This window comes from Octopus bimaculoides, chromosome 25, assembly GCF_046866305.1.
Source record: "Octopus bimaculoides isolate indiv1 chromosome 25, ASM4686630v1, whole genome shotgun sequence".
Taxonomy (NCBI): Eukaryota; Metazoa; Mollusca; class Cephalopoda; order Octopoda; family Octopodidae; genus Octopus; species Octopus bimaculoides.
The window spans coordinates 3,189,472-3,196,971 of NC_142952.1; the positions used below are offsets into that span (position 1 = coordinate 3,189,472).

A 7,500-nucleotide genomic window follows, 5' to 3' on the forward strand; every position below is an offset into this window, starting at 1 on the left:
ATTGCACTTGCACTGAGTTGTGTCGGTGAATAGACCACGGTACTTCGTCGGTTACGACGACGAGGGTTCCAGTTGATCCAATCAAAGGAATAGCCTGCTCGTTAAATTAACGTGCAAGTGGGTGAGTACACCACAGACACGTAGTTCTCGGGGAGATGCAGCGTAACAGGGAGTGTGACAAGGCTAGCCACTTGTAATACAGGTACAACAGAAACAGGAAGAAAGAGTGAGAGAAAGTTGTGGTGAAAAAGTACAGCAGGGTTCCCCACCACCCCTTGCTGAAGCCTCGTAGAACTTTAGGTGTTTTCGCCCAATAAACACTCACAACGCCCGGTCTGGGAATCGAAACCGCGATCCTATGACCACGAGTCCGCTGCTCTAACCACTGGGCCATTTTGCCCCTCCCCACACACTTATATATGTATGATACATATACGTTCATGCATACAGATTACTCCATGCATACATACATACATATTTATAAACATGTATGCGTACATATATATACGAGCATGCATACATACAAGTATATACGCATACATCCATAGCACTTGTCTATGGCTCAGAGCCAATGCTGAGCAGATGGTCTTCAACACGCGAAGAAGAAGAAGAACAGAGCTAATTAGAAGATCGCAACTGCAAAGCCGTTCATTGGACAATAAACAGCAGAGAAAAAATATACATTTCAAAAGCATAACAATATGGACGAATAACACTCGCGAGCACATAAGATGCTCTTGTATTCTGTTTTACTCTTGTATTTGCTTCAGTTATTTGACTGCGGCCATGCTGGAGCACAACCTTTTAGTCGAGCAAATCGACCCCAGGACTTATTCTTTATAAGCCTAGTACTTATTCTATCGGTCTCTTTTGCCGACCCGCTAAGTTACGGGGACGTAAGCACACCAGCATCGGTTGTCAAGCGATGGTGAGGGGACAAGCACAGACACACAAACACACACACATATATATATATATATATATATATATATACATATACGACGGACTTCTTTCAATTTCCTTCTACCAAATCCACTCACAAGGCTTTGGTGTGGTAGAAGACACCGACCTCGGTGGAATTTGAACTCAGAACGTAAAGACAGACGAAATACCGCTAAGCATTTCGCCCGGCGCGCTAACGTTTCTGCCAGCTCTCCGCCTTACGTCTTGCATAATATTCTTTTCTACTCTAGGCACAAGGCCCGAAATTTTGGGGGAGGGGACCAGTCGATTAGATCGACCCCAGTGCGCAACTGGTACTTAATTTATCGACTCCGAAAGGATGAACTGTAAAGTCAACCTCGGTGGAATTTGAACTCAGAACGTAAAGACGGACGAAATGCCGCCAAGCATTTCTCCCAGCGTTCTAACGACTCTGCCAGCTCGCCGCCTTTGGATACAATGTTATCGGGATACTGCTTAGCAAGGTGATGGGTGTCATGTTATAACAAGATCGATTTGAACTGTTCTTTTATTCTTTCACTTGATTTTTCAGTCAAATTCACACACTTATTGCAGCGCTCCTTCAGTTTTTCTAATCTCTAAGCAAAAGAACTCGGAAGATTGGGCCTCCGACAAAGTCTTTCGCGATACCCTTAAAGCCAGGAATCTTTCAGCACCGCTTCGAATATGTGTGTAGGGGACGTGTATATATCTATATACACACATTTTTGTATACATCTGTTTGTATGTATGCATATATTAATATGTAAATATTTGCATATATATACGTGTGTGTGTTTGTGTTTGTGTGTAAACACGTGTGTGAGTGTATGTGGCCACACAGACCTGCACACGCATACACGCTCACACACATACGCACACACATAAACACCTACTCGTATATGCGTTCTGTTCTCGTCTGGCATTAAGCTCTACCAAGATATATCATCTGTTTATCTCGGTAGACTTAGCGAAAGCCAAAAATAAATGTTATGTCATGTTTATTAATCCGTTTAGTCTCTTTACCTGAAGATGTAGTCTAATGCCTCCTGTTGCTCCAGCGTTTTATTGAATCATGTTATCTACCACAGAGATAGAAGAGATAACTTTTAATAAGATAATAAAATATCGTCAGCAGTAATATTAGCGATAAAAGTTTCTGGTGCAAGTGCTGAAAATTTAGATAAACGGATCCTGAACATACGCTCTTTCAAACTTCTTTTTGAGCAACATGTTTTTAAAGCTACCTTAATTTGAACACTTCTAAATGCATGTTTCACCATGCTCAATATTTGAGCCACTTTTGTGCTCAGTTTTCGTAGATGATTTGGTCAAAGTCCGAGAAAATTACCTGATTACTTTGGTTGGTGACTTTACATTTGTTGCGCCAATAAGATCGAAAGGTACCTAAAAAGTGATATAGCAAGAATTACTTCCCCTTCCTTCTGCCAACATAATTAATTCCATAACTCACCGATTCGTAGTAAGAAACCGAATCGTTAGAAACCAATACTATCGTTCTCTTCATTTCGCAGATATCTCGCCGTGCGTTTCACCTCAAGGTATATAGTGGAATTATAACAACGGAAAAACACGTTGATTATAAGAATGGAGTGTAATTAATTAACGGAGAATGTTTAATAAGCATAATCTTACTTTAAGATGGAAACATAAAAAAAAAGAGAAAAAGAAAGATTATAAAAATTTTATTACTCTAATGAAAAGTATGTCTTTGACTCGTTAGAATGTAACTTAGTTTCTTATGTGAGAAAAGAAAATTCTCACTGACAGATATCGTGAATAACAAATATCTAACTGAAACAAGGCCAGTAAATTAATGGGGAGGGGACCTGTCAATTACATAGACCCCAGTGCTCAACTGGGACTTATTTCATCGTCCCCGAAAGGATGAAAAGCAAAGTCAGCCTCGGCAGAATTTGAACTCAGAACTTAAAGACGGATGAAATGCCACTAAGCATTTTGTCCAGCGTGCTAACGGTTCTTCCAGCTCTCCGCCTTCATCTGCGTGAAATGAGAAATGCTTGCACATGCACAAAACCAGAATTTTAGCGGTAGAGAATGCATTCAATTAAATTAACACCAATAATTTACTGGTACCTATTTTTTTTTTATAGATGATGGAAGGATGAAAGACAAAGCGAGAAGGCACGAATCAAAGGCAACAGAAGTAAAGAAACACCTTCGAGAAATCTGACGACGATCAATTTTGGTAAAGTAAACCCGTTTAAGTGTAAGGACAAGCCATTCGTTACAGTGGAAGGAAGTAGATACTGAAGGGAGATGGAACGCTATGATGATGATGATGATGATGATGATGATGATGATGATGATGATGATGATGATGATGACGACGACGATGATGATTATGATGATGACGACGACGATAATGATAATAATGATGATGGTGATGATGATGATGACAGTGACAATGATAATGATATGGATGAAGGTGATGATGATGATGATGATGATGATGATGATGATGATGATGATGATGATGATGATGATGATGACGACGATGATGTTGATAATGATGTTGATAATGATGATGATGATGATGATGATGATGATGACGATGATGATGATGACGATGATGATGAGGATGATGATGATGATGATGATGATGATGACGACGACGATGATGTTGATAATGATGTTGATAATGATGATGATGACAGTGACAATGATGATGATGGTGACGACGATGACGATAGAGTTAGGAGGAACAGCGATCAGTAAAAGATCGAGTTGTGAGGAATCATCGATCCGTGGAACACATCGAAGAAAGTCCACCGAATGCATTTCGGTGCATTACAAGCAGAACATTCCATCCTCTCTTAAATCGGAAAGATCTTTCCGTGTAGTCCGGACGAGAATGTAGTTTACAGATCGATAGCATAAACCTGCTATGTGAAATCGTTGTCCTTGACCGATTCGATTCCGTGTACGATAGCGACTGCATATAAATGGCACTAAATATAGAACGCGATCAAGGGAAACAGACGATGCACATCGTGTGTGGTTGAACGACTGCGTTGGTAAGAAGGTTGTTTCGCAATCATGCGGTCACGAGTTCGATCGGATTGCATGATGATGTTCACTCACCCATAAATATGCACACACGCACACACAACACACACAGGGCACACGCACGAGTGCGCACACGGACACACACTGACGCTCTTTCTCTCTCACACTCTCAGACACATCACACACGCACACAACACACACACACACATATATGTATATATACACATATATATATATATATATGTATGTATGTATATATATATATATATTTGTATGTATATATGTATGTATATATATATATATATATATATATATATATATATATATATATATATATATATATATATATATATATATATATATATATAGAGAGAGAGAGAGAGAGAGAGAGAGAGAGAGAGAGAGATAGATAGATAGATAGATAGATAGATAGATAGATAGATAGATAGATAGATAGTTCAAATTTATAGAAAAGCAAAGACGAAGACAGGTGTATGGAAAACAAGCAAGTGTATTAGTTTGACCCTCGGGAAAAAATAGAAAAGTCTTTTACGTTTCATTGTAAATATGCCTCTTTATAGTTTTGTAACTTAGCGGATCCACAAACGGATTATCGATTAAAAGAAGTATCTGACTGAAATAGAGATAATGAAGACGATGCGATCGATGTAACCAGGGCTGTAGCATGGCCACAAGTTCATTGGCTGGAAAAAGAAGTATATATGAAAATCGCACAGTGCGAACAGGTTAATATATCAGGCAGCGAATTGGCAGTCTCGTTAGAGCATTTGCCAACAGTTCCCTCCAGTATCATATTCCTGCTCATTGCGTTCTAATTCGAAATTATAGTGAGGTTATCTTTTTTTTCATCAATCTCGATACGATAGGCTAAATTCCAAGTCAAGTGCTGGTTTTGATTCAATCGGATGATTCTTGTGTCAGCCAGGTTTCTTTGAGCTTATGATTACAGCAGAGAATTCCGAACGGATCTTTTCGACGATAATTTAGTTTTTAGGGTGACTACGATAATATTCTTATGAAGAGCAACAACTCCCGGTGTTATTTGCTTTGAAGACAGCCAGATGGCAGAGTGCCACGATTAAGGCGTCCGTTAACACGTCGAAAGTACTTTGGAGAAGGAAAATAATATAGGAAGAAAAGAAAAATATTGTATAAATACAACATACTATATAAAAGCAACAATCATAAATAGTGCAAATACTAATGAACATAAGTAACAAAATAAAAAAATAATAATAACGTTATGAACATGCCTGCAACATCGATACGAAATGAAATGACGTGTTCAAACAACCTTAATGTTGGAACATAAAACTTGTAGAAAACAGGGCAATGCTTTTTGATTTTATGGCGGAGATAAAACAGGATCAGAAGAAAAGCAAGCGAGTAAATATCAAAGAATTAAAAACCGCCATTATAACAGAGAAGGGGAAATAAAAAGATATGTTAAGAATGCAGGTTGAAGGGAGCGTGTAAAGAGACACTTCACAAAATTATAACCTTGTCTACTTACACTGAAATGATAAGATACTTAACGAAGATTTTACATTTGTACGTACGGTGGAACTGAAGCCAAAAATAATATTAATATTAATAATAATCCCTTCTACTATAGGCAAAAGATCTGAAATTTTTTGGGAAGGGTTGTAAGTAGATTACAGCAAACCACAGATTTACTTGTCAGTTGTTTGACCTTAACCAGTTGAGCATGTCCCTTAGTGGCTGACGATATGTGCATCTCTAATCACGAGCAGAAGTGGTGGGGGAGCATCATCTCTAATAGGAGCTTCAGTTCAATTCCAGTCCAATTATCCTGCCTATATTTTTTTAACGTCCAAGAGAGTCAGGTCCCTCCAGAACGATGCATGCCACAACCCATCAGATGTCCAGCTCTGGTGGCACACCGAATATCTTCAGACACGCTAACCGTCTTCGTAGATAACTAGGAATGAAGAAGAATTTGTCACTCCTACAGAAGACAATGAAATGTTTTACTATAAAGTCTCATTGAGAATTTGCACATTGACGGCGCCGAATTGTCGGGCTTGTCCTCTGTGGCTTGTGTGGCTATCTCCAGACGTCAGTTTTGGACCGACAAACACCAGCTAATCTTTGACCGCCTCACACTCTTTCCCCCCATAAATTTTTGGGGCATTTTCAATGTAGCTCTTCGTTGACATATTTTCACCAGATGTTCAGCACTTTTTTAAAATTACGTTTGTCGGCCATAGAAACCTAGACGATATTCATGGCCGCTCCTCGGATTGATATTTAAACTTTATGGTACTGGTGCTGCCACCACTGTTTTGGACAGTCACGTTGGTAATTGTAGTGGTTGTGTTGGCAGTGTTAGAATGAGCAGTACTGATATTTTTACTGAATTAGCAGTGCTGGCTGGTTGTTGTAGCAGTGGTGTTGCTAGTGGTGATGGAGGTGATATCCTTGTTTCATTCACTGCTTTGCTTGCTTTGCTATTCTTGTTGCTCTCAGTGCTAACTACTGTGGTGGTGGTGGTTGGTGGTGGTGGTGGGTGGGTGGGTGGTGGTTGGTTGTGGTGGTGGTGGTGACAGTAGTACTTTCAACATCGCTTTTTCTTTTGTTATTTATGCTGCTGATGATGCTCCTGCAGCGCTGGATTAAACATTAAACCAAATAAGCACACATGCTTAGAGCATCAATGAAAGTGGGGGGACACCACAAAAATGGTAAATGATCTACGGCACAAAAAAAAAAAAAATAGAAAAAAGAAATCACTTCAAACTTGTTAAAATAATTTTCGGAATGCCTTATCTCTATCAAGTGTAAAAGCAAATGTGCTACGTAAGATTAATTTTGAAGATATTATCAAAGACTTTGCAATAAAAGGAATAAGGGAAAACTTTTCAATTATAAAGTGAAAGTAAATAAAAATAAAACAAACATTATTTTCCATCTTACTGTTAGTTTTGCTTCATTCTCAGAAATAAAGATTTATTTCATGGTTTATTATTGTTTATATTTTGAAAAACATATTTTGGGGAACCAAAATCTTTTAAGTTCTTCTCGCCTCTATGACTCTCAATCCAGTCCTATGTTTCTGTTGTCGATACCACGAACTGTTGACGGATTGCTGTTGCTGTTCTTTTTGTCTGACATGTAGTAGTAGTAGTAGTAGTAGTAGTAGTTGTTTTTGTTGTTGTTACTGCTGTTGCTGCTACTGTTGTTTCCGCTTGTCGCAATAGCAGTGGTAGCAGCTTCTATAATCATTGTACTTTCGAGAGGGCGAAAATTCTTCCTTTCTTCATTGACCGTTTCGAAGGGAAGTCACGCAAATGTAAGTGCCCTTTTCCTTTTAAAATCACCCCCTATTTCACATCCAGTCGGAAGGCTTTAATAATCAACTTTAACGTTTTCCTAAACAAAAAAAAAAAGACCAATATTTTTCAGAATTATATTCAAATTTTTGTCCAAAAAAGCGGCAACAATAGAGCTGACTATCCAACTGGG

The 7,500-nt window shown here is 38.7% G+C and overlaps 1 protein-coding gene across 2 annotated transcripts in view; it reads right to left on the reverse strand.

The window, feature by feature from the left end:
* LOC106868770 (cysteinyl leukotriene receptor 2) overlaps positions 1-7,500 on the reverse strand; it is a 200,592-nt gene that overhangs the window by 165,884 nt on the left and 27,208 nt on the right. The gene's annotated exons all lie outside the window — the stretch shown is intronic.